The sequence below is a fragment of the Lemur catta genome, chromosome 6, assembly GCF_020740605.2.
Source record: "Lemur catta isolate mLemCat1 chromosome 6, mLemCat1.pri, whole genome shotgun sequence".
Classification (NCBI taxonomy): Eukaryota; Metazoa; Chordata; class Mammalia; order Primates; family Lemuridae; genus Lemur; species Lemur catta.
The window spans coordinates 81,598,540-81,623,848 of NC_059133.1; the positions used below are offsets into that span (position 1 = coordinate 81,598,540).

The 25,309-nt window shown below is 38.1% G+C and overlaps 1 long non-coding RNA gene across 1 annotated transcript; it reads right to left on the bottom strand.

The window, feature by feature from the left end:
- Window positions 1-343: 343 nt before the first annotated feature.
- LOC123640684 lies at window positions 344-4,510 on the bottom strand. Its single transcript, XR_006736021.1, has 3 exons — window positions 4,495-4,510; window positions 4,277-4,363; window positions 344-718 (listed from the first exon to the last, which is right to left on the bottom strand). It is a non-coding gene; the product is annotated as an uncharacterized LOC123640684 (long non-coding RNA).
- Between the last annotated feature and the right edge of the window lie 20,799 nt (window positions 4,511-25,309).

Here is a 25,309-nt window from a genome sequence, read left to right on the forward strand (position 1 = left end):
TTGGAATTAACATACTGAAATAGCCTACCGTCTAGCACAGGATCTGGCTCAGAGTAGATGCTATTGTCAGTTCTCATTTCCTTTAATATTTTGGCACCTGACCATTACAGTTGCTATTCCTTCCATTTTTTATATACAGCTCAGTTTCTTAATCTGTAAAATGGAGAAAATGTATTGTATTGGGACTCTTTCAAAAAGCCTCCTCAGAAGTACTGCATTAATAGATTGCGATCTCCAAGCAAATGTCACAATTATCACATCCTTGAGGGCAACACGCTGCCATTCTTTATTAGATTTCTGCACGGTCAGCTCCAAAGAAAGAGACAGAAAAATTACATTTTGGAAAAGTTCTTCAGGGCAGGGCATCGGTGGAAAATAAGAAAAATGAGGCAATACAAACTCTAAGGTAAACCAGGCAAAGGGCCAAGAATTTTCATGGGAAGGCAGATTGGAGGCCATCAGCTCTCAGGTACCCGCAAGCTTCCAGCTCCTTTCAGAGCAGGAGAGACACAGAACACGCTTCTCTGGCAATTTTTAAAAGTCAAAGCCAAACCAGCTCCCCGTCTTCAACTGCCGTTAGCGGACATCCCTTCACAGTTCACTCTTGGCCTCAGATCGCCGGCTCCGCTGACATCATTCTGGTCACACGGCGGAGATGTTTACAGTTTGTGGAAACTTCAATTTCATTCTACATTAATCTAATGTCAAGGTTATTCTCCTAAGCAAACGAAAGTGGAATAATGAAATGTTCAAGTCATTTTATCATAATTACGTTATAAAGGCTTTGTGTCTTCATTGTAAATTCCCAAAAGGAGGAGTCTCGTGTCAAGTGCTTTCAGTTTTTTGAAATGAAAAAAGTAAGCTTTATATTGTACCAGCTAGAAATGAGCAGATGTTTTGGCACACTCTGAAGTTGTGTTCTGACATTACTGCAGAACTGCTTCCACACTAGCAGTTTCTTTACCTCTGTTAGATGGTCCAGCACTGATCCATCCTTTAATAGCATTTGATCTATTACTTAATGCTTTAGAAACAGAATGCTCCATCCCATGATATGTACCGTCTACTACAGAATTTTATTGATTTTATAGCACTTCACTTAAAAATCAGATTGTGGGGATTTAGGTCACATTTTGATACTTTGACCTAAGCAAACCTAACTTCTTTTTACTTTTCAGTCAAATCTGAACATACGAGAGTATAACAAAGAGTCATATTCTTCTATATCACAAGCTCAGAATGTTATTTACTGTTGTAATATTGGAATGTTAGTAGTGCTCTTCAAAGTTATATGAATACCATGAAACAGTACATAAAGACAATCAGGAGAATAACTGTTATTTATATGGATAGATATTTATATTTACTTATTTTTAATATTATTGCAAAGAGTGGGCCCATTCCTGCTCAAGGCATTAAGTATTCAGTTTACTAGTCCAAGAATTGGGAGCTTTTGATTCATAATGCATGGCGTTTGATATTTACAAGGATGTTCAATGGGTAAGTTTGATATTTAAATTTTTTTTATTTTTTTATTTTTTTAATAATTTATTTTTGCTGGAGGAAATGCTGGTGTGATATTTAAATTTGATGGTGTTCTTTGCCTGGTTATTTTAGGGCTCATCTATATGCTAGCCCTGTGCTGCCCTGGGACACTTCCTTGTTTTTATTAATTGATTCAGAGTTAAGCAAACAAGTTTCTTCTCTCCTAATCTCTTGTCTTGTCTTTCTCAAGCTCATTAATACTGTGGCCCAGCTGACCTTTGAGCAGATCTGTCTTTCCTTCAGTCATGGCTTGCTTTATCTATCCTCATGTTTGAAACTCACGTTGTATATTTTGGCCCAAATGAAGTTTGCTAAAAAAGCGGTGCTCATGACATGTTTTCTCGCTAATGCAGAAGAAAGGCTGTGGTTTTATACCTACCGCAGACACAAAAGCAGCTAGGGATACTTTTCTCTGCTGGATCCAGAAAGAAGGTCTGAGGATCTCAGGGTTTCCTTTGTCTCTCTGTGATCACACACATACTGCTACTGGCCCGAGGCACTCAGACATTTCAGGGAGCTCTCCAGCCTTCTCTTTCTGAACTAATTCCTTCCAGAGCCTCTGTTCAAGTGTGACTCATCACTCTGCAAGGCCACTGCCTCCCTGCACGCCTCCTGCCAAACGTGGAGGGCATGTCTTTCCCATTGGATTCCTGCCATTGCTTTCACACATTTAACGTCATCCGCTTTCCCATTGTTTTTGTGCATCAGACTGTGCAAAATTTCAGGGGAAAAAAGTAAAGCAGAAATGAAAAGCCTGCAAAATGACTATTCTGAGATGCCTTCAGTAATCCTAGCATATTCTTTGGCCATGAGAATCTCTACTAGTTTGAACAGAGGGGTTTAGTTTAGCTCTGTTTATTTGTGTGTTTGTTTGCTTTTTGGGGGAGGGGGGAAAGCAGGGTGTTATAAGACTTCATATGATTTAGGAAAGTAGAAGAGATTAGAGGAGATATAAAAGTGTAATTAGACATGCTAAAGAAGCCAAAAATTTTTTTAAATAAACACTAAAAAAAATTGAACACTTTCAGTTAAATTTTACCATCTGAGGAGACACTAGGCCTTCCTAGAGATTTCATGACAACAGAAATATTCATCACGTTCTGTGTCTGCCTCTGTGTCTCCATCAGTTATCCTCTCTCTTCTCAGTACTGTCAAGCTTTTCCTTCCCACTGGCATCTTTTTCTTCACCTATAAACATGCTCTAGTCTCTCCCTCCTGAGAATAAATAATTTCTTGACTCTGCCCCAACTCTAGCTACTGCACCTTCTCCTTTTTAATTTTTTAAAATAGATCTGTTAGGTAGATAGTGAGAGATTCCTGTTCTTCTAGGGATGAAAGTGGGTATCATTGCAGTTCCCTGCGCCCAGTGGGCTTTCAGAGAGGCTCATGGGAGATCTGCATGTAAGACTCAGGTCATACAGCTCCCAACTGTCCAAAGCGGTTCTATGAGATGTCTGAACCACCGGGAGGTCCCTATCCAGACAGTATAAAACAAGACCCAGACCATAACCAAGCTCTCTTTTTGCTATGACAGGGGTCCGGCCATCATCTGTGGTGTATGTATCTTGCTCTGTAAACCTATGTCTTGCTCTTGCTCTATAATCCTATCTTGCTCCTTCTCAATAAATTTCACCTCACGCTTGCCATACTTTGGTGTGTCTGATCATTTTTCAGCCATGAGCACACCAAGATCTAAGAACACAGAACCGACATTTCAGACTGCAACCCAACAGATCAGCTTCTAGAACAAGTAGTCTACGTGGACTGTCTCTGCTTCCCCATATTTTCTTCTTTTCCTTATTGATTAGAATCCCTCCAACTTTACATTATTGTTATTCCAAAGTGAGCTTCTAGGTTGCTAATTCCAATTTAATTAGTCAGTATAGTATTGGATACAAGACTGAAAACTCAATGCAAGTTGAGTTAAACCAAAAGAAATTTATTGTTATTATTGTGATTATTATTTGTAATGTAGCTCATTTACCTGAAAAAGTTCATCATTTGTGCTGGCTTCAGGTGGAGCTCAGCTAGGACTTACTCTCATTTTCCTGACTCTGCCTGCTTCTATTTTGGCTTAACTTGTTGGCTGATTCATGCTTCGTGGTGGTAAAACGTGGCAGAGATTTTTACACTTAACATTCTCGTGGCTATAACTCCATCAGTAAAAGAGTTTGTTTGATCCTATCTCCCACATAATTCTCAGGGTTAAGTGTGGTGGACTCCAAATGAGTTACATACCCACTATTGAACCAAGCACGCCGGCCAACGGGCTGCAGCATTCTGTCTGACTAGACCCCTGTCATATATATTCTTTGGAATCAAGTATGGTTTTGAATTTTGGCTCTAGTGGTGTTTATTAATAGTAATAATATAGCTACACTTGTATGTCATGTATTTACAGCTAATATTTGTTCTTTATAACAACTCTGCAAGTTATGTATTAAACATTATGAAGATGATAGAAGTTCAAAGAGCTTAAGGAACTGGCCCAACTCTTAAAATAATAAAGAAGATCTAAGATTTGAACCTGTTTGTCTGGGCTCAAAGTCGCGCTCTCCCACTGCATCATGCATTTGGATACATCGTATCGAAAGTACTCATCACAGGGCTAGCACACATCCTTAACTAACACCAGTGCCTTTTCTGTCCTCTTCACCTGCAGTTCTGATCATGTCATAACTCCTAAAAATTTTTACTTGAAGCCCCCTCCAATAACATGGCCCCTGCCTACCTTAAATTGTTCCCTCTGTCATCATTCTTCCCCAGGTCACTCTGAGCCATTTGTTCTTCCTTCAGCATGCCAGGTTCCCTTATTTATCTGAAATTTTGAATATAAAATGTATTCATTGTGTCTGGCTTCCTCTCCCCATGACAAATTACTCATTTGTCAAGTCTGATCTCAAGCATTTACTTTCTTCTGTGTTTCCTCTGCAGTTCATTCGTATGTACCTCCAGTATGTAGTTGTTATGTTACATTGTACAGGCTCCTATGTATTCTCTCTACCACGCTGTGAAATCTTCAAGTTAAGGCCATGGATGAGGTCATGTTCTCTTCATATCCCTGGGACACAGTGAAGGTGCTACTTAAATGTTTGTTGAATGAATAAATGTACGTACAAAGAAATCAATTCCCTTTTCCAAAATTGGCCCAAACTCCCTTTTCCAGAATAAACTTTGTTAGATACAAACACCATCAACAAAAGATGACAAAAAGAAAGAAGAAAGAAAGGGAAGGAAGGAAAGAAGGAAGAAAGAAAGAAAAAGAAAAACAAGGAAACAGTGATTAAAGACACCCTGCCACACAGAGGAAATACAGAGGAAATCTTTACTTATCTTTTACATAAATAAATGATCATTAATCCACAACCATTTATTAGAAGAAAGTGGAGAAGTTTGGCTATGTGTCTTTAAGTCTTGGTGGACACAGGAGAAATAACTCTTGATGGCCCCTTTTTCCTTCTTCCCAGTGGATGTCGATACAACTTTCTTAAATAATCTTTTTGTGCTCATTGCTTTATTGCTATAGCTACTGCTTTAGTGCAGATGAAGATGAAGGGGGCCTCATAAGGCTTCCCAGACAAAATGATGGTTTAGGTGAAGATCTGGACTAAAGCAGTAGCTGCAGCAATATAGCACCGAGCACATTACCTAGATAATTTCAAGAGTCTCTCTCCTCCCCCTTCCTTCTGCCCGGACCACTCTACAATCCATCTTCCGCACGGCTGCAAGAATGATGTTACTAAACTAAACAAGAAGTCCTACAGCTTTCTATTCTCTTTGGCACAAACTCCAGGCTTCTAAAATGACAAAGCTGTTCCAAAGTGCCCTAATTTACCTCTGTGGTGCCTTTCTCTTGTTATTCCCACATTTCACATCTCATACTCCAGCTAACGAAATTATTTATACCATCCTGCACACTCTATCATTTCAAGTCTCTTTACTTTTGTATGTGCTGTTTCCTCTACCTGGATCATGCTTTTCACTTTGTCCACTTGGCAAATAGAAGCTCATAATCATCTAAACCACCGTTTTATCTGGGGTGCCTTATTGGGTCCCCTCAGTGTAATTAACTGCTTCTTTCTTTTTCCCCAGAGGTACGCACTTTGATGAAAAAGCCCACAACACTCTATTTCTTGCATTTATTTATTCTATCACTGGATGATAAACCCCTTGACAGTGGGAGCCATGTCTTATTCATCTCTGGTTCCCTGACACTGAGAACAAGTACCCAGAATATAAATATTTGGTGATTGAGCTGAAAACAAAATGAAAAAGAAAAGACAGAAAACTCGAAAGAATTAAGTTTACTTTCACTTTTGCTTCAGGCCCTTAAGATATAAATCTCTAGAGGGAAAAATCTCAGAACGAATAAAGGAGAATAAAGGAGAGGCGTCTCTTGTCTCTATCAAAATTACCGTGCCAACAAAAACATTTGTTGTGATACAGTGAAGTTTATATGTGCGTAGATTATTTGATCTTGAGTTTTCATTCGCAAGATTTTAATTCTCCCGGAAATAACTTTTCCTCCAGCTGGCTTAAAAATATATTGCTAACTGCTGGAAAATGAAATCCAAGAAGTTTGCATTCTTATTCTGTGAACTAACAAAAGAAAGAATTTGAATAAATGAAATATTTTTGTTATGTATCTATTTCTTGCCTCAATGGCTGACTTGATTCTTAGTGAGAAACAAGTACAAACATGGAAAATATTTCCTGACTTAAAATAGGTACTATTTATTTTATTATTTCTTCAATTTATACTTTGTTCCAGCGTCTAGTAGGTGCTCATTAAATGAACCTTCTGTCTTTCTTAGTTATTCTTTTTTCTTCCTTTCTTTTCTTTAAAACTTCTCAAATATTTTAACAAATCTTCTAGGTTCTCCCCACCAAATATCTTTTTAATGCCCTGCTATCACCATACCATTTGCTATTTTATTCTACTGAATTGTACCATCTAACTAACCAAAAACCTTTAAAAGTACTTTTTCATTATTGTAGATTTAGCAAATTCTTACTAATGACCTTCAAGCCAGTCAATTCTGTGGCTTTCTTTTCCTTTTCCTTTACCTCTTTATCATGTTTGACACTATTGAACTCTTTTTTCTCTTTCCTTTTTTTTAAGTCTTTTCTCTTTTAGCATCTCTGATATTGCTTTTCTGGTTGATAAAAGACTGAGACTGTTAGGGGGGGATGTTTATGAGGACTTACCTTATTCCTCCTGGCCTGCAGAGCTTAATTGACCTTTAATGCTGTAGGGAAGAAGGAAAACTTCCCCTTCAGCCCCCCTAAGGTTCACTGAAAGATCAACTCACAATAAAGCAGATTAATAAGAGAAAGAGATTTATTTACCATGCACGTAGGGAGAATCACAGAGTGATTGCCCAATATCTCAGTGGGGTCCAGAAGTTCCTCATTTTAGAGGGGTGGGGGGGCGGGGGGAGGGAAATTGAGGAATATAGGTAATCCTGTTTAGAGGCAATAAATGGTTACTAAGGAGGATGAATAGATACTTGGGAGAATGAATGGATGAGGGGTAACAGATTGACTTGTAAATGATTCTCTTTAGAAATTAAATTATCCTGAGACACAGGTATTATCTTTAAAACAGGTTTGGGGCCAGGTCTGGTTGTATTCTTGATCCTCTTTCCTACAATATGTTGAGATAATAACAGGGAGGGGAAGGAAAGGCAATTGTTCTTTTTGATGAGTCTGTCTAGCTTTATGCAGATAGAGGGAAATACCCTTCCAAAGCCTGTTGAATGCTAAAGGCTTTTAATTCAAAATACTCTTTATACCAAGCAGTCATATTTTGGGGTGAAATTTCCTGAGCTCCTTCAGTGCTAAGCTCAGAGAGATAGAACCAGAGAGATGAAGGACTGAAGGATGAAGTCGATTCCAGTGGGTAGTTTCCTGTGGGCAGTTTCAGAGGAAGTAGAGCCTCCTGATCAGTTACTGAATCCCAGAGTATCAAATTTCCCCCAGACTTTTGGGGTCCAATCATCAGGCCCAACAAAAGCCTTAATCTCTCTTTTAGTCTGCTTTATCTCTTCTGGCTGAGAGATAATTAGGAAACAATATAAACTCACTGTCTCATTGGACGTGAATTTAACATATATTCAATAAATTGAATGATAGTTTATATTATATTATTTTTTAAAATATGCTCCCTTAAAACACATTTAAGTTGGTTTTATAGATTTCTATATATTTTTGAAAGGGAACTCTCTGAGGTAAAGCATATATTATGTTACATGTATCTAAAACATATATAAATACATAAAATATTATTTATAGACCTATAGCAGTCATCAAAACACATTTAAAAGCTAAGTTTTCTGAATTAATTTTCAAAGTAATCCATCAAAAGATATGTGATTTCTATGTTATAGATGTGATATCGATCTCTCTTAACCTATATCTAGATAGATACAAATATCTATGTATGCTAAAATTACCTTAGGATACTTTTAAATATATAAAACCCAAAATGTCTCATATATTATAGGTATTATAAATGTTGTTGGGTATACATGAAAGATGGAAACTAGAAAATACTTATCTCTTCTTTTGCTAAAATTGCTAATATGTATTCAATTTGATTTTCTAAATTTCACAAGTAATGTTTCTCAGTCTCTGGTTTTCTCTCTACTGAAACCTTAGTGAAATATCATGAAATATTTTGTTAAACACACTATTTTGTATTCTGTAAACTGAAAAATTCAGTTAAACTGAATTTAAACATTTCAAAACCTTATTTATGTCAAACTGATTTACCACTGAGGCTTTATGTGTTCTTATCTCTCAGATCTTCTCCAGCAAGGCAAGGCCTTTGATTTAAGCCCGATAGTTGTAAATGCAGTTCCAAGATTTCTTTTAAAAGTGCTTCCAAAACATTGTTAATCTTAAAATTGACTCTTCACATAGTTTGGCTTCCATTTTCAAATGCTAATAAAAGAGACTGCTTTATGCTAGAAGTTCTTGGCTTGAAGGTCTACTGAGTAACTTTTACTACAAATAAGTAACTGTGTGTTCAATTTTACACACTCAGAGAAAAAGTAGAGACAGGAAGAATTATCTACATGAAATCAGACCTAAATTTCACATGCAAACATTGCTAGTTTCCTGTGAGAATCCACTTCTAAAATGAATGTGACAACAGCAAACGAATCCACACATTTAAATGAACATCCACCGAAATGAATATCCACAGATTGGAAACATTCTCAATTTAGTTTTAAAGGAACTGTGGGGGAACACTTTACAGGCTCATGAGTGAAGGCAATAGATGGGGCAGTTTATTATTTTGGAGCAGGTAGCACATAACTTGAAATTGCAGTGTTTTCATTATTTCAGCAAAGACAAAGTATGCCCTATGTGTATCTCATGGTAACTTGGAATGAAGCCAAAATACACAGCACTAGAGTTCTAAGGGTTAAATCATCATATACTATCAATCTGAACAACGCAGTGATTCAAGTCATTTGCCCTGAAAGCAACTTAGAAAGAAACTCAAGTAAAGCTGGTTAGAACAAGTCCATTATTGTTTTTAGAAAAGTAAAAATGTGAAAATTTAGTTTTTCAGACAGACTCCGAACTATATGTGCAAACAAATTCAGTATCTAATTATTAAAAGTAAGTTTCTTTAATAATGAGTCATTTAGGTGCTATAGACGTAGGTTTTCTACTACATATTTAAAATATTTATTTCTAAATTAGCAAAAAGCAACACAATAAACCATCCAAGTTAGTCCTCAACTCCAAAACAAGCTGAATGCTAAAAACATAATTTAGTATTTTTAAAATACTTTATAAGTTTGAATTTATATGTAAATAAAAGTCAGTCTTTTTCAGAACGGCGGAGCAGTCTTGGCTTAATAACTATTTTTTTAAGTACGTTAATGGGGAAGCAACTGGAACACACTACAAATGGCTGCTGGTAATCAAATAAATGCACCTATTAAAAATACATGTACCCATACCTCTGAGGGATTTTGTTATTCATCAGTGAACAGCCTTTTTTAACAACTACGTTTGATTCCCCATAATCATTCATGCTCACAAACATCCAAACCAAAAGTGAACAAATATTTTCATCTTGTATTAAGAGATATTATAAAGGTTTGGGAATAATAATGAAGTGGGAAACATTTACTGGCATACCAGGGTGGCATAAAAATAGTAGTAATGTTGACAACAAACAGCTTAGTCAATTCACAGTGACAGTTGTTTTCTGCATCAAAGATAAAATCAACATTGCTTTAGAAACCATCATAAGATGTTGCAACCTAAAATGGTATTTACCTTGAAGTTTATAAAATAGAAAGAATTTTTGGTGAGAAGAATTTAATCCTTTTCAAATGCATCTCGGCATAATATTTGAAACTTCAGGCATATTGAAATATGCAGCTCCACTTGCTAACACTGTCCTTCTGAAGAAGCTAAATGTTTTGTTGTAAGAAGTTGAAATATATGTTATTTAACTAGCTTAAACTAATTAGCTATTATGTAGTATCAATTTCCATATGTCTTAATTCTTTGGGGAAAAAAAATCAACATTGTAATAGAACAATTAGAGGGATGATTACACAATTTACATGAGTCCCTTCAAAACTGACTACTGGTCCCTAAGTCACAACCCTGGGCTTTGCCCTTTGATAAGTAACATGGCAATTATTATAGGATTTTTGTGTGATAAATTCTAAGAATCAGTAAGGAAACAAACTTGTCTTTATGCTACTTAAACTGCAAAACAGATAAGAAATATGCTTCCCTGTTACAGTAATGTAATGCAAATAGAACACACTGATCTATGGTGTGTTAAGCTTTAGACTACAAAGACATTTATATTTAGATCCTGTGCTTTTTGGCAATCATGCCTTAGGCTAAGTATTGATACAATATTTAGAAATCTGTTATATTTGCAATAATGACTATGCATGAATAATATAACTTTTCATATTACACGGGTGGATACTTTCCAAACAGCCCTTATATATATAAAAAAATGTTCAAAACCCTATTTCGTGGTTCTAAAAATGGGAAAAATTCTAAGTTAATTTACTGAATGGAATACAATCAGGAGGCTTAGAACTCAAAGAAATAGGTATCATACTTCTAAACTTGCCTTTGCTGATGACTAGCTGTGAATCTAAAAAAGTTGTTAAGCCATTTAACCACCAGGTTCTTTAATTGAACTTTGTCAAGTATATGATGTAAAGATAAATGAAAAATATACGTAGTATGTTAAAATTCTCGTAAGAAATGGACTGTGTAAAATGCTGTAGAAATGAAGGATACGAAAAAAACAAAGTATATTTTTCAGCCAAATAAAACACATTTTCAGAGAAATATAGAGAAAGGTTTAAGGTTTTTTTTTTTTTTTTTTTTTTTTTTTTTTTGAGACAGAGTCTTGCTCTGTTGCCCTGGCTAGAGTGCCGTGGTGTCAACCTAGTTCACAGCAACCTCAAACTCCTGGACTCAAGAGATCCTCCTGCCTCAGCCTCCTGAGTAGCTGGGACTACAGGCATGTGCCACCATGCCCGGCTAACTTTGTCTATATATATATTTTTTAGCTGTCCAAATCATTTCTTTCTATTTTTAGTAGAGACGGGGTCTCGCTCTTGCTCAGGCTGGTCTCAGACTCCTGACCTCGAGCGATCCTCCCTCCTCAGCCTCCCAGAGTGCTAGCATTACAGGCAGGAGCCACTGCGCCCAGCCAGATTTAAGGTTTTGATATCGGTGTTGTGACCTTATTTTCTTTAATGGTACTATATTTAGTATAGATAAAGAATATGTAGGAATAAATACCTATACTTTGAAAACTAAAAAATATTACTGAATGAAAACTAAAAAATATTACCTATTACTTAGGTCTAAAGAAGACCTAAATAATTAGAGAGATATACCTAGTTCACAGGTCAGCATCAAGATAGGCATATTGATGGAACAGAGTAGCACATCCAGAAATAGACCCACACATAAACAAATAATTGAATGCCGAAAAGGCAGACTTAAACCAGTGGTGTTCAAACATTGAAATCCATGTCTAAGAAAATGAACTTAGATTCATACATAGTAGCACATACAAAAATTGATTTAAAATGGATTCTAGATCTAATTGTGAAACCTAAAACTATAAAACTTCTAGAAAAAAACATAGGAGAAAATCTTTGTGACCTTGAGTTGTCAAAGATTTCTTAGGACACCAAAAACATGATCCACATTTTTAAAAAATTGATAAATTGGGCTTAATCAAAATTAAGAATTTCTGATCTTCAAAAAACACTTTTAGGATAATGAAAGGACAAGCCACACTGGGAGAAAATATCTTCAAAGGATATATCTTCTAATCTAAAGGACTTATATCCATACTATATAAAGAACTCTCAAAACTGAATTAAAAGGGAACAACCCAGTGAAAACAAAAATAATGAGCCAAAGATTTGAACAAGTATATTACCAAAGAAGAAATAATGAATGGCATGGTAGGCTGAATAATAGCTTCCCAAAATTTGTCCACATCTTGATCTCTAGAACTTTTGAATGCTACCTTATTTGGCAAAAAAAAAAAAAAAAAAAAAAAAGGACTTTGCATCTGTGATTAGATTAAGGATTTTGAGATAGCGAGATCATCCTGGATTAATTGAGTGGACCCTAAATGCAATCGCATGTCCCTTATAAGACTCAGGCAGAAGATGCTTTGACAGTAGAAGAGAAAGAAGCCATGTAACAAAAGCAGAATCAAAGAGAACTTACATTCTGCACTGGCTTTGAAAATGGAGGAAGGGGGTCTAAGCCACGTATTACAAGGAATACAGTTCTGAATTCTGAAAAGGGCAGGAACTAGATTCTCTCCTACCGCCTCCGGAAGGAGCACAGCCCTGCAGGCACCGTTGGTTTTGGCTCAGTGAAACTGAGTTTAGACATCCAGCCTCCAGAACTATGACAGAATAACTTTCTGTTGTTTCAGGCCACCAAATTTGTGATAATTTATTGCAGCAGTCACTGTAAACTAACACAGATGGTGAAAAAGTACACGAGAAGATGCTCAACATCATCAGTCATGAAGGAAAAGCAAATTAAAACCACAGTGAGATACCTCTACACACCTATTTGGATAGATAATATTGTGGTGCTGTTTGGGGGTGGGGATAATGAATAAACCAACCAATAATGAATAAATCAACTGCTTGGAAAACAGTTTAGTAATTTCTTGAAAGCTTAAACATGCACTGTATGTTCCAGCCATCCAAATCCTAGATATTTATCCAAGAGAAAAGAAAGTAAACTTCTGTACGAAGACTTACATATGAAGTTCATAGCAGCTTTATTTGCAATAGCCAAGAACTGGAAACAGTTCACATGTCCATAAAGAGGTAAATGGATAAACAAACTGTGGTATATCTACACAATGGAATAAAACTTAGCAATAAGAAGGAATGAACTAATGATATACAAAAAACATGAGCGAATCTCAAAATAATTATACTTAGTGAAAGAAGCCAGACAAAAAGAAGAGTACATACTGTATGATTCCATTTATATAAAACTCTAGAAAATGAAAACTATTCAACAGTGACAGAAAACAGATAAGTATTTGCCTGGGGAGGGAGGTTGGGAAAGACAAGAGGGAGGGATTATGAAGGGTCATGAGGGAACTTTGGGGAATGATACACAGTTGCACAGGTGCACACATATGTCAAGGCTTTCCAAGTTATACTCATGTGAAGTTTATTGTATATAGATTGTACTTCAATAAAACAGTTATAAATGAAAGTATACTTTTGATTATCTATTGTCACTATAGGAGTAGATCTGAAGTCCAAATTCATAAGATGTTAATCTTGAGGACATTCTTTTTTCACACAGCATAGAAAACTCCCCAAAAGTCTTTAGATGTCTGTGCTTGTTTACTCATTTGGTTCGTAGTCAAGTTGGGAATAGTGTATATTATGTCTTAGTGAACTCTTCTTCCACTATTAAATAATATCCTGCATGTAACATCTATTAATTAATATGTGATATTTAGTTCTCCAACTCAATGAACAAACCTCTAGGAGGAAAAAATGGCTCAGTTCAACAGAAAATGAGGATATGAGTTACGCTATCTCCAAGGTAAGTAGCATATGAACAGTTGGTAGAACTACAGTAAAGAAAGAGATAAAGGCCTAAGGAAAAATTCACATAAAATGTCATTACGTAAAATACTTGAACACATAAAAATAAGTAACCAAGTTTTTATTCTACTCTAAATTCTGGTATTTCTATGCTATCTTTATTCTTTAAGTTATTTAAGGAAAATGTTTATGGAGCATCAACATTTTAAACATAGTGTTTTGCTTTTAAGTGCTGAAAGAGAAATAAAAAAGTCCCTGACCTAAAGAAGCTGACAGGTTAGGACGTGAGACTAAGAAGGTAAGGAACAGAGAAACTAGATGGTGAAGAAACACCTACCACAGCTACACAGAAGGACTTGCCGAAGGTGAAGGAGTCATGGAATGGGTCATAAAAATGGAAGCCTTGATTAAAGTTCACTCTTTGGGTTAATTTGAACAAAACTGAATTTTCTTGCTTGTTATATCATACAATAAGAAAATAAAATAATGAAAGAACCCCTTCTTTATTTCCTCTTCCAATCTTCCACTTTCATATGTAGGAAGTATTTTCTCCATGACTTTACCACTGTAGGTAGAATTTGGATGCCTAATCCATGTGGCCAAGTCATGGTTGCCCGTTGTCATAAAAAGCTTCTGGGCTTCAAACCAAATCCACACTATTCACAAACACTCTGTTATAAACAATACTAAGATGTACTTAAACATTTAAAGCATTCGCGCAAACCCACTTTTCAAACAGCAAAATCAATATACCATTAAAATAAAAGAAAACGAAACCATTATCCTAATTATTTAAATATTTTCCATTTTTTTGGTCAAAACCTTTCACCAAACACAATTTTAATCATTAAGTTCAAAACAATTTGTTTACAATTGATAAACGAACTACGGCATTCCAAGCTCGTTGCAAAATTCCCTGCTAAGGATAGAATAGTCTTCATAGGTGCTCACCTGCATGGACCACATAAAGTCAAAATTAGGTTTAAGCTGTTGGCTAAGGCCTTAAAGTGAAAGTCTTGAGCTGTCAGTCACCATGTTTTCCACACTGAGAATAAGAAAGATTAGAAAACAAGGCTGGCCTGTCCAGGAAGGCTGAGCCTTACCAGAATCTCTCTTATAGTTTCCTTGTTCTTAGGGCCTCATTGCCTGGATGCTTTTCTCAAAGCAAAGTTGCCAAACTTTTCTTTGATTCCATGAGCTTATGCTGTTTTCTTAAGCTACTAAGAGTTGCAACTTTTAAAAATTTGAGTTGCAAATTTTCATATGAAAGAACAAAATGCATTAACAGCCATTATTTCTCTAAGGTAGTAAAATATATCACACAGCTACAATAATTAAAGCAGTATGATTATGAGGGTAGAATATAGAGACAGATAAATATAAGAGGATTCAAATACCAGAATCATACCAAATACATATCAATGAAAAATAGATAAATTCTTCAGTAAGTGCTATTGGGTCAAATATCTCACTAACTGGAAAAAAGCATGTTCAGGCATCTTAAAACCTGGCACTAAAATAAATTACAGATGTATTAAAATTTTTAACTATGAAAACCAAACTATAAAACTAAGTGTTTATATTATATTAGAATGTGACGGGTCTTTTTAGATCTGCATTAGACCACAGCTAGAAACAAGAAAGGAAGTTTAGTTTGAATTCAAAAAATTTAAATTTTAAAAATTTAATTTAAATACAAACTTTTACATAAAAAGAGTGATCAAAAAGATAATATATACATAAACTAAGACAAAGAGTAAATGTCCTTGATATATATAAAGTACTTTTTCTAAAAAAGGACAAAAACATATAGTGAAATGGGCTAAGAACATGGATTTCTTAAAGGATTAAAATAAATCTCCATTTCCCTGATGACTAGAGATATTGAGCATTTTTTCATGAGTTTTTTGGCCGTTAATCTGTCTTCTTTTGAAAAGTTTCTGTTCAGTCCTTTGCCCATTTTTTAGTGGGGTTGTTTGATTTTTCTTCCTGATTTTCCTGAGTTCTATATAGATTCTAGTTATCAGCCCTTTATCAGATGTGTAGCATGCAAATATTTTCTCTCATTCTGTAGGTTGTCTATTCACTCTAGTGATAGTTTCCTTGGCTCTGCAGAGCTTTTTAATTTGATCAGGTCCCATTTATTTATTTTTGTTGTCACTATGATTGCTTTTGGGGTCTTCATAAATTCCTTGCCTAGGCCGATATCTATAAGAGCTTTTCCAACATTTTCTTCTAGAATTCTCATGGTTTCGTGCCTTAGGTTTAAGTCTGTTATCCATTGTGAGTTGATTTTTGTGAGAGATGAGAGGTGTGGATCCTGTTTCAGTCTTCTGCATGTGGCCATCCAGTTTTCCCAGCACAGTTCATTGAATAGGGATTCTTTTCCCCTGTGTATATTTTTGTCTGCTTTGTCAAATATCAGATGGCAATATAAGGATGGTTGTATATCTGGATTCTCAGTCCTATACCATTGATCTATGTCTCTGTTCTTGTGCCAGTACCATGCTATTTTGGTTATTACAGCCTTGTAGTATAGCTTGAAGTCTGTTAAATGGATGCCTCCTAATTTGTTCTTTTTGCTTAAGGTTGCTTTGGCTATACAGGGTCTTCTCTGGCTCCATAAGAAGTATAAAATTATTTTTTCTAAGTCTTCAAGAAATGATGGTGGTATTTTAATAGGGATTGCATTGAATCTGTAGATCACTTTGGGTAATCATCAGGGAAATGCAAATCAAAACCACAAGATATCACTTAACTCTAGTGAGAATGGCTTTTATCAAAAAGCCCCCAAACAATAAATGTTGGCGTGGATGTGGAGAGGTAGGAACACTCATACACTGTTGGTGGGACTGCAAACTAATACTTCCTCTGTGGAAATACCTCAAAGAACTAAAAGTAGAGCTATCATTTGATCTAGAAATCCCCCTATTGGATTTTTACACAAATGAAAAAAAGACATTCTATAAAAAAGACATCTGCACTAGAATGTTTGTAACAGCACAATTCACAATCACAAAGACATGAAATCAACCCAAGTGCCCATCAATCCATGAGTGGATTAATAAAATGTGGTATATGTATGCCATGGAGTTCTACTCAGCCATAAAAAATGGTGAACTAATACCTCTTGTATTATCCTGGATGGAGCTGGAGACCATTCTTTGAAGTATCACAAGAATGGAAAGACAAACACCACATGTACTCACCATTAAATTGGTACTAATTGATTAAAACTTGTGTGCATATATGGAAGTAACATTCATCTTATGTCGGGCAGGTGGCACGGGGGAGGAGGGGATGGGTAAACTCACACCTAACTGGTGCGGTGCATGCTGTCTGGGGGATGGGCATGCTTATAGCTCTGACATAGGCAGTGCAAAGGCAATTTATGTAACCAGAGTGTTTGTACCCCTGTAATATTCTGAAATTTAAAAAAATAAACAAATAAAATAAAATACAACTAATCTCCAATGAACACATGACAAAACAATCAATTTCACTAATAATAAAAGAAGATAATTTTAAGAGGAGATATAACTTTAATCATGAGATTGACAGAGATGAATAAATTATTCAATACAATATTGATGAGAATATAGAACATTCTTACATATCCCCAACTTAGGTATAAATTCATGCTGCTTACCTGGAGAGCAATTTGGTAACTTTTAACATATATATATATACACACTTTGACTCAGTTATTCAACTTCTAGGAATTTAATGCAAAGAAATAATTGCAAAAGTCCACAGGCATAAAGAGACTAGGAGATTCAAAAAAGACATTTCTCAAAATACAAAAACAATACCCTTGTAATATGCTGCAATAAAAAAAAAATAAATAAATAAATTGAAAAAATATATAATGTGCCCAAATGCAGAAAATTTGCTGAATTATGACAAAAACATATTGTAAAATATAAGTGGTCATTAAAAGTGATAATTTAGTCACATATTTATTGAAATAAAATATTTATATATTGTTAAAGGAAAATGGAAAGTCATAGAGCTATAATATACTATTTTTTCTTTTAAAGGTATATACATATGTATACATGATATGTCATGTCATAAGAATTGAAAGAAGCAAGGAAAACACTTTTTTCAGGCTCTAAGCCACTTGGCTAATATCCAAGTGTCTCAGTTTCTGCTTACAGAGCATGCTAACAGTTTTATTATTAACTTTTTTACTACAAAGAAAAGTGCACCTGTTCATCCCTCTTAATTCTGATGAATGAGTTGCTGACCTAAGGGATGTTAATCCCTGTGTTAAAATTAAGGCTCTAGAGAACTGGCATCTCTTGTATGTGAGAATGGCAAAGTTTTTGTACATTATCCCATCAGCTCTGACAGGCTCTGTTAAGTCTCAGACTTAAGTCTTTCCAAGTCAGCTAAGAGGATTAAAATATGGATACAGAAACATTAACACCCTGCCCTGAGTTTAAATATCCATGCTGCACCAAGAAACATTGGCTCATTTGCAGGTGCTCATTGCTGCCCTTTACTTTTTCAGACCAGGAGCAAACAGAAAGTCCAATTCCACAAACAACTGCCTTGCTTCCCTTTAAGGCTACAACTAAAATCATGAAGCCAATTGGCTTAGAAATGTGGAAATGGAAAATGCTCCTCACTTGTATTTTTCTCATCATCTTCCTTCAGAGGAAAGATAATGAGAAAACCTGTCTGTTTATATATCCTCTCCTACATTCTAATATCCATAACATTCTGAACTTCCTTTTCCCTGACTCAAATTTCCACTCCATTCCTTCTTCCAAACCCTTGATTTTACTCCCTTGACCTTTGAATTCATGGAAAAAAATCCTATGTTCACCACCTTCACCAAACATTTTCTTCTTCTCCTTGTATCTACAGAAACTTTTCTCTGCCCCAGCACAACTGCAGTAGAAACAGATACGCAGCACCACTCTTTCAAGGAAGAACTTACTGACCAGCTAAAGGGAGTGTGGTGAGCAAAAGCCTACAGCTGCCGGCTCCTTTCCAATGGACCATAGCTGAAAAGCTCCTCCTCCTCTGAAGTCATGCCTTTCTAGGGGCAGCCTGCAGCTGATGACTGAGTGAGGTAGGAGTACAAAGGCCAGCTATTTTGGTGCAAATATCAGACACTCTGATGGGTTATATTCACTCAAGAGCTCTTTGCAGGGCTGATAAGGTTTTGTCGGCTCTGGACTGTTGGTTTGACTTCTTCCTCTGCCAAATTCAGCTTCTTCTCCCTTCCCTGCACAGGTTTTAATATTAATAAACAACTTGCCCTTTGAATTCCATCTCAGCGTCTGCTTCTAGAGACCCCAACCTACAGTCATTGGTACTAGTAGTGGTCCAAGAGTGATCAATAAGATGGGATTTAGGAGCTGATCATTCATCCTTTGAATGATCGTGAAGAGCCCATTATTGATGGTAGCTGGAATACAGACAGCCTCTGGCACAAGGTGGCTATATGATTGTTAAAACTTCCACTGGTGGAGGAGGGGGCAAGATGGTGGACTAGAAGTAGCCTGAGCATGCTGCTTCAAGGAGAGGATCAAAAGTTGCAGGTGATGCCTACCTACAGATGGCTCTTCTTGCAAAGAACAATGTAACACTCTAGAGAAGTGACAGGGGACCATCAGAGTGAAGGAGAAGGTGATGGGACAATTCATTTGGCAAGATTGAAGGGAACCTTGGGGAGGCATCCACACATGGCAAAGGACAGGAGGAGAGAGCCCTGGAGCTCCACGCTTAACTCATAGGCACTGCAGCCTGAGCTGTGAGGGGGCCCCACCAACTCTGCAGGCCTCTGGATTGACTGGAGAGTTGCTTGGAGTCTGTGCAGAGACATTGTACTAGACAGGAGGCACAGCAGAAATCTGGTGGCAACCAATCTGGCATTACTGCAACTGACATTATCCTGCACTCTCAGATACCGGGTGCCAGATCTGCACACGGCTTGAATTTGCAACAGCAGAATTTGCATCACCCTGCCCCCTCAGTATGAGATCTGAGCAGAGGGGGCACCTCTGGGGCCACAGACACCACCTGAGAAGCCTTGTGGTGACTGCCTCAGCAGGATCTTGGCTGGAGGAGATCCTCAGCTGCCCAAGGGACCCGGCCTGCAGCCCCAGCCCCCACCAGCACAGCTCCACCACCTGTACCACTGGAGCCTCCCCCAATCCATGTGGCCCTGCCTTTGTGGTCCCGACACTGCTGGAGCCACTCTGCACCCACAGAGATCCACCTTTATAGTTCCTGCACTGTGGTCTGACCACATGGCCCCATCCATGCCACTGCTGCCCTGCCTCTGGTCACAGCTCTGGCTCTGAGGCTCCTACTGTGCCCAGGCCCTCAGTTCTGCCCCCAAGGCTTAACTACAGCTGCTGGGATGGTGGACTCCACCCCCTGAGTCTCCAGTGCTGTCCCCAGGACCCAAGGCTCTGACCCTGTGGCTCTGGTGTTCCCCTGAGCCCAGAACTCCACCACTGAGATTTCAACACTGCACCTGGACCCCAAGACTCCAGTCCCAACTCTCCATCACATTTACTGGGCCCATGGAACTGCCCTGAGATCCAAGGCACTGCTTAATATTTTAAAATTTAAAAAACTAACAACAACAACAACAAAAAAAAAACATTCACTTGGAAGAGCAGTTAATCTGGTTAGAATATATGTAGGTTCATGAGCAGTGAACAATGTCTGGCCAGTTGTTCAGGTTCATGAATGGAAAAAGACTAGACAATCAGGACAAGGAGATTGGGCTTGAGGCATGTGGATGGAAATACAGGAGTCAGCATGAAATTTGAAGATCTTTGTATGACATATTCATGCCCAACAGAGAGCATCCACTGTGAAAGAAGCAATAAACAAGCAAGTAGACAAGATGACCTGATCGGTTGACATTATGGCTGATGTCATCAGTGCTGGCAGTATACATGAACAAGGTGGGCACAGTGGCAGAACTGAAGACTATGTACAGGCTCAAAAGCATGGACTGAAACCTATTGCCATGGCTGAATGTCCAATCTGCAGGTAACAGAGACCAATGCTGAGTGCCTGATATGGGCAAATCCTCAAAAAGAATAACTAGCCACTTGGTAGCAATTGGGCTGCTACCATCCTGGAAGAACCAGCTCTTTGTCCTCATGGGGATATTTATTCTAATTATGTTTTGACTTTTTTCACTGCAGGGCCCCAACCAGCACTACTAATAAGTGTTTGATCCACTGGCATAATAGTCCTCATAACAGCATTGTCAGGCCAGGAAACTCACTTTAAGCAACATAGATGTGGGAATGGGCACATGACATAGCACACACTGGTCATATCACATACAGTACCACTCAGCATCTGCTGGCCAGATAGAGCATGGGAAAGCCCAGTTGAAAGCACAGTTCAAGTGCCAGCTCACAGGTAACGCTCTGCAAAAATGGAGAGCAATTTTCCAGGGTGCAATATATGCATTAAATCAAAGACATTTATATGGCACTATGCTCTCAGTAGGAAGGGCACGTGGGTCTGAGAACCAAGAGATAGAAACAAAAGTGCACTTGCCTATAATTACTTCCAAAGACACTGAGGGATTTTGTGCTTCCTAGCCCTGCAAGTGTGAGCTCTCTGTATGATTAGAGTTCCTCATCTGGAAAGGGGGCATACTTTTGCCAAAAGACACAACAATCATCCCATAAAATTGTCAGCTACAGCTGCTCCCTGAACACTTTAATTTTTAATGTAAATGGACAAATATAGAGCATCTGATCTGAGAAAGGCATAATGACCAGGAGGTCAGGGCCCTGAGATTGGGTTATGCTACCAAGTAAGCTATTGAGGCCAGCAAGGACAAGCTGAGGGTGAGGAAATTCTAAAATGAGTGATAGAAGAGTGAGACAATGAGCATTAATGGCAGCCCTGAGATCTAACATAGCTGCTGGGACTGTAGTTGGTCCTGCTAACCTCCCTCCTCTATGTTCCCCCCCAGGGAGAGATGTCCACTGAACTTCTACAGAGAAGTAGATTTGAGCGACACAAGGGTCAACTGTGGTAGACACAGATGTGCTGCCCAGATTCTCCTTTAAGGAAGTTCTTATTGTTCTGCTGAAGAGAGTGTGGGCAGCAGATAGTCTCCAGCTACAGCTCCTCTGGAGTCATGCCTGGCTGAAGAGGGTTGCCTTGCTTAGGTCATGTCCTCCCCAGAACCTCTCACATCAGGGACTGAGTGAGGCTGCCCATTGGATTATGCCCCCATCAGGGCATAATCCAATGGGCAGCAGTCATTCCAGAGTTCCTCACCAGGCTGGCACAGGATTTCTTGGGCCTACATTGGAGTTCAACTTCACTGCCCAACCCTGCGTCCTCCCCCTTCTTTTCACTGGCCTTGATCTCTAACTCAATCTTGCACCCTAAACTCCACCCCGATGTGTGGTTCATCATTAGGCCATCCATGTGGAGGCTCTCTGTTCTCTCTGGGTGCAATCTGCACCAGGTATCAGTGTCTTGGTTGATTTTGTAACAAGGTAGAGAATTTTATTGGTCAAAATCTGGGAGAGCTGTCTATGAACAAAATTGTACTCAGAATGAGAGAAGTATACTTTTCAAGGAGATAAGTGCACCCAGGAAGATAGATGATGAGGTTTCAGGGCAGTAGGAGCTTCCATACCCCATTTTATCTGTGCTTTCTGTCAAAAATGCAGAAATGAATGAAGACCTCTGCCTGGTGGCCAGGGAGAAAGAGGATTTCTTACTAGTTCATATGAGAGTGAAAATTAAGGCAGGGTGGGGTAGTAGCTAAAGAGAGTTATTTTTTCCGTGTAGTATGTTGCCTTGAATACTGACATTACTCCTTAAGGATTCTAGAATTAATGTGTGCTTCCTTTTAATGTGACTCCATTTGAAGACTGGACATTGAGGGAGCCTAGTTTCACTCAGGTTGTCCCTTGATGAATTACCACCCAAGATCTCAGACCTGCTGCAGTTAAGCACTCAGCTATATCTCAGATTAAAATATTCACATTAGGTTGGATCCAGGAGTGAATTTTCACCAGGATTATCAGACTGGTAGGAAAATTGTGGAAATAACTGTTGTCCAGTAGACCCAAAGCATTATGCTTCGTGGAATACACAGAAAATAATTGTGGAGGTTTTACCACAGTCTGAGTTATAATTTCATAATGCCTAGATATGAACTGGTTGTTACAACAGGAAAACTAGACATGTAACATTATAAGAATATGCCAAATTGAGGAAGTATTAAAAATTTCCTCATTACATCATCATCTAAAAATTGCTTTACAGTCTAACTTCAACAGCCTCACAAATTCCTGAGAAATTATTATTTTTCTAGAGGAGAAAGAGTAGATGGCAGATATGCTGACATGTTTATCTTTCTCAGTCAAGAGTCAAAATCCACTGGAATTTTGATTGCTGCTTTAGGCTTTTCAATTATGCAAGCTTCGAAACAAGTCCTGTTTCTGTAAAATTGAAGAAATATATGGAAAGTACTGTGCCAGGGTGGAAGAGTCATGACTCTGAACCCTGACTGTAGCATGCTGCTAAAATGCAATAGGGGTACTAGTCCTCAGCCATGGATGCCCTCTTTGCTGTTACCTACAGGGATAGTTCTACAGGCTTTCTTGGTAGCAAATCATTGACTTTATACAGAGAAGCAATGTACTAATTCCTAGAAAATGATTATCACTTGGTTAAAACCCAATCATGGGAGCCCCATTTGCCTTTCCAAGTATCAAATTTTCCAGCCTTGTAGCACCATGCAACCACGGGTCTGAGTTATGGTCATTGAGATAGGAGGGAACATGAGGCAGGATGGCAGCAGACATAACTAGATTTGTAGATTTGGTAGTAAAAGGCTGAGGGAATCCCCATCTAATATAGTCCCTATTTATTCCATACTAAATAGTAAGTGCTAACCACTAGTGGGTACTCATATATCTGAAAAATTGGAAATAAATTAATGAATTTTCTCCATGCAGCAGAGCTAAAAATTTATCTCCTGAATATGATGGGGTGGAAAGAGGGTCACAGAGTTGAGGCAAGTGGAAAGTCTTAATATAATCCATTTAAATTTCCTGCACCTTGTGGGTCTAAGTTCAATTCATTCCGTGGGCAATAACTCCTCTGTGTTTCCTACTTGTGTACCTGGCCACTCTGGGAAGCCAGATCCCACTCCCACATGGGCTTTATCTGAATTGAAAGGTGGCAGAAAGAGGTAGTGTCTCTGTGAGTCTAGTTAGGTTAGATTTGAGTGCCAAAGCCACCGTGGCTCCCACATTGGTGGGCAAGGTTGTGCCCAATCCTGACCTCACCCAGAGAGGCTGAGACAGGTGGCACCAGTAGTAGATGAGGCAAATAGGGAGGCAGCCAAAGTTCTCTACCAAGCAAGTGGGTAGGACCCAGGGGACAGTAGAGCAAGCAAATCTGGAGAGATGCAAAAACCAGATCTACAGCATCCTCTTTTGTTCATCCCCACCATTCAGCTGAGTCTGATATACAACTTCCCCTAGTGGTGCCGTGAACAGAAAAAGAAGACAGGGGTGTTAAGAGAAGGGAAGCTTGCCCCATGATCACCCTGTTCTGCTAGTACTATCACTCAGGCAGCAGTGTATAAATAGCTGAAGCTCGGAGCTCTGCTATCCATTAATTTAGGACAAGATCAGAAGTAAAATCAACAGCGGTCTTGTCCCACAAAAATGGGAGTAGAGTGGATGGAACAAATAATTCAGAAGAACAGCAATCAATAATGGATTTAGACAATGTCTCACCTTCTTCCCAAATGTTAGAGGATTCTTTGGGGGTGGGAAGCAGGGGTAATTCTTGGCTTACAATTAAGATGGCAATAAGAGTAACAAAATCAACGACCTCATGTACACTCGGAGTTTCCAAAGGGAAGAACAAGGCATCATTTTTTTTTTTTTAACCAATCCTCTGCATTTCATGGGGAATCTCCTACTCATGTGTCTGCACATTGCTTCTAGTCCTAACTTTATTTTTTCCTCTCTGAACTTTTCTGCTTCTCCATAGCTGAGAGAATCTTTTATATGGGAAAAGAGGAGGCAAAAGGAAAGACTGTTCTCCAGTTCACATCCAGTAGATACTGTCATTTAAACAGGTCAGCTAAGTATATGGCACATTTGTTCTCCCTGGTGGACGGTCTGTATCTACAACAGGAGGTGACCATCCATTTTCCTGCCAGAAGGGGAGCACAGCAGCTGCTTCAGGTCAAGTAGGAACCAGCACCTCAGTCAATAGCTGAAACATGGCCACAGTACAAGCCTTAATCCAACCACCTTCTTTCTTCACTCTGCCTTGTTATTTCTCCCCACTCCCAAGCCACAATTTCTACATATACAACTGAAGTTTAAAGTGAAATACAAAACTTATTTTTTCCTATGAATTCCAACTTTCTAATGCTGATAGAGCATCCCCATTTCTTGGATATGTTTGAAACCATAATCATATTGACTAGATCATTTAGCTTTGTGTCTTCTGCAAATCTGAACCTAGAGACAGGCATTCTTTTTTAAAGAAAGACTTCTAAGAAGCCTGCCCAGAGGAAGTGAGATGCTCCAGATGACCTCTGAAAGTCCCTGCCAGGCTTATGTTTTGAATTTTCCATAACATTTCATTATGTAAAACAGACCCAT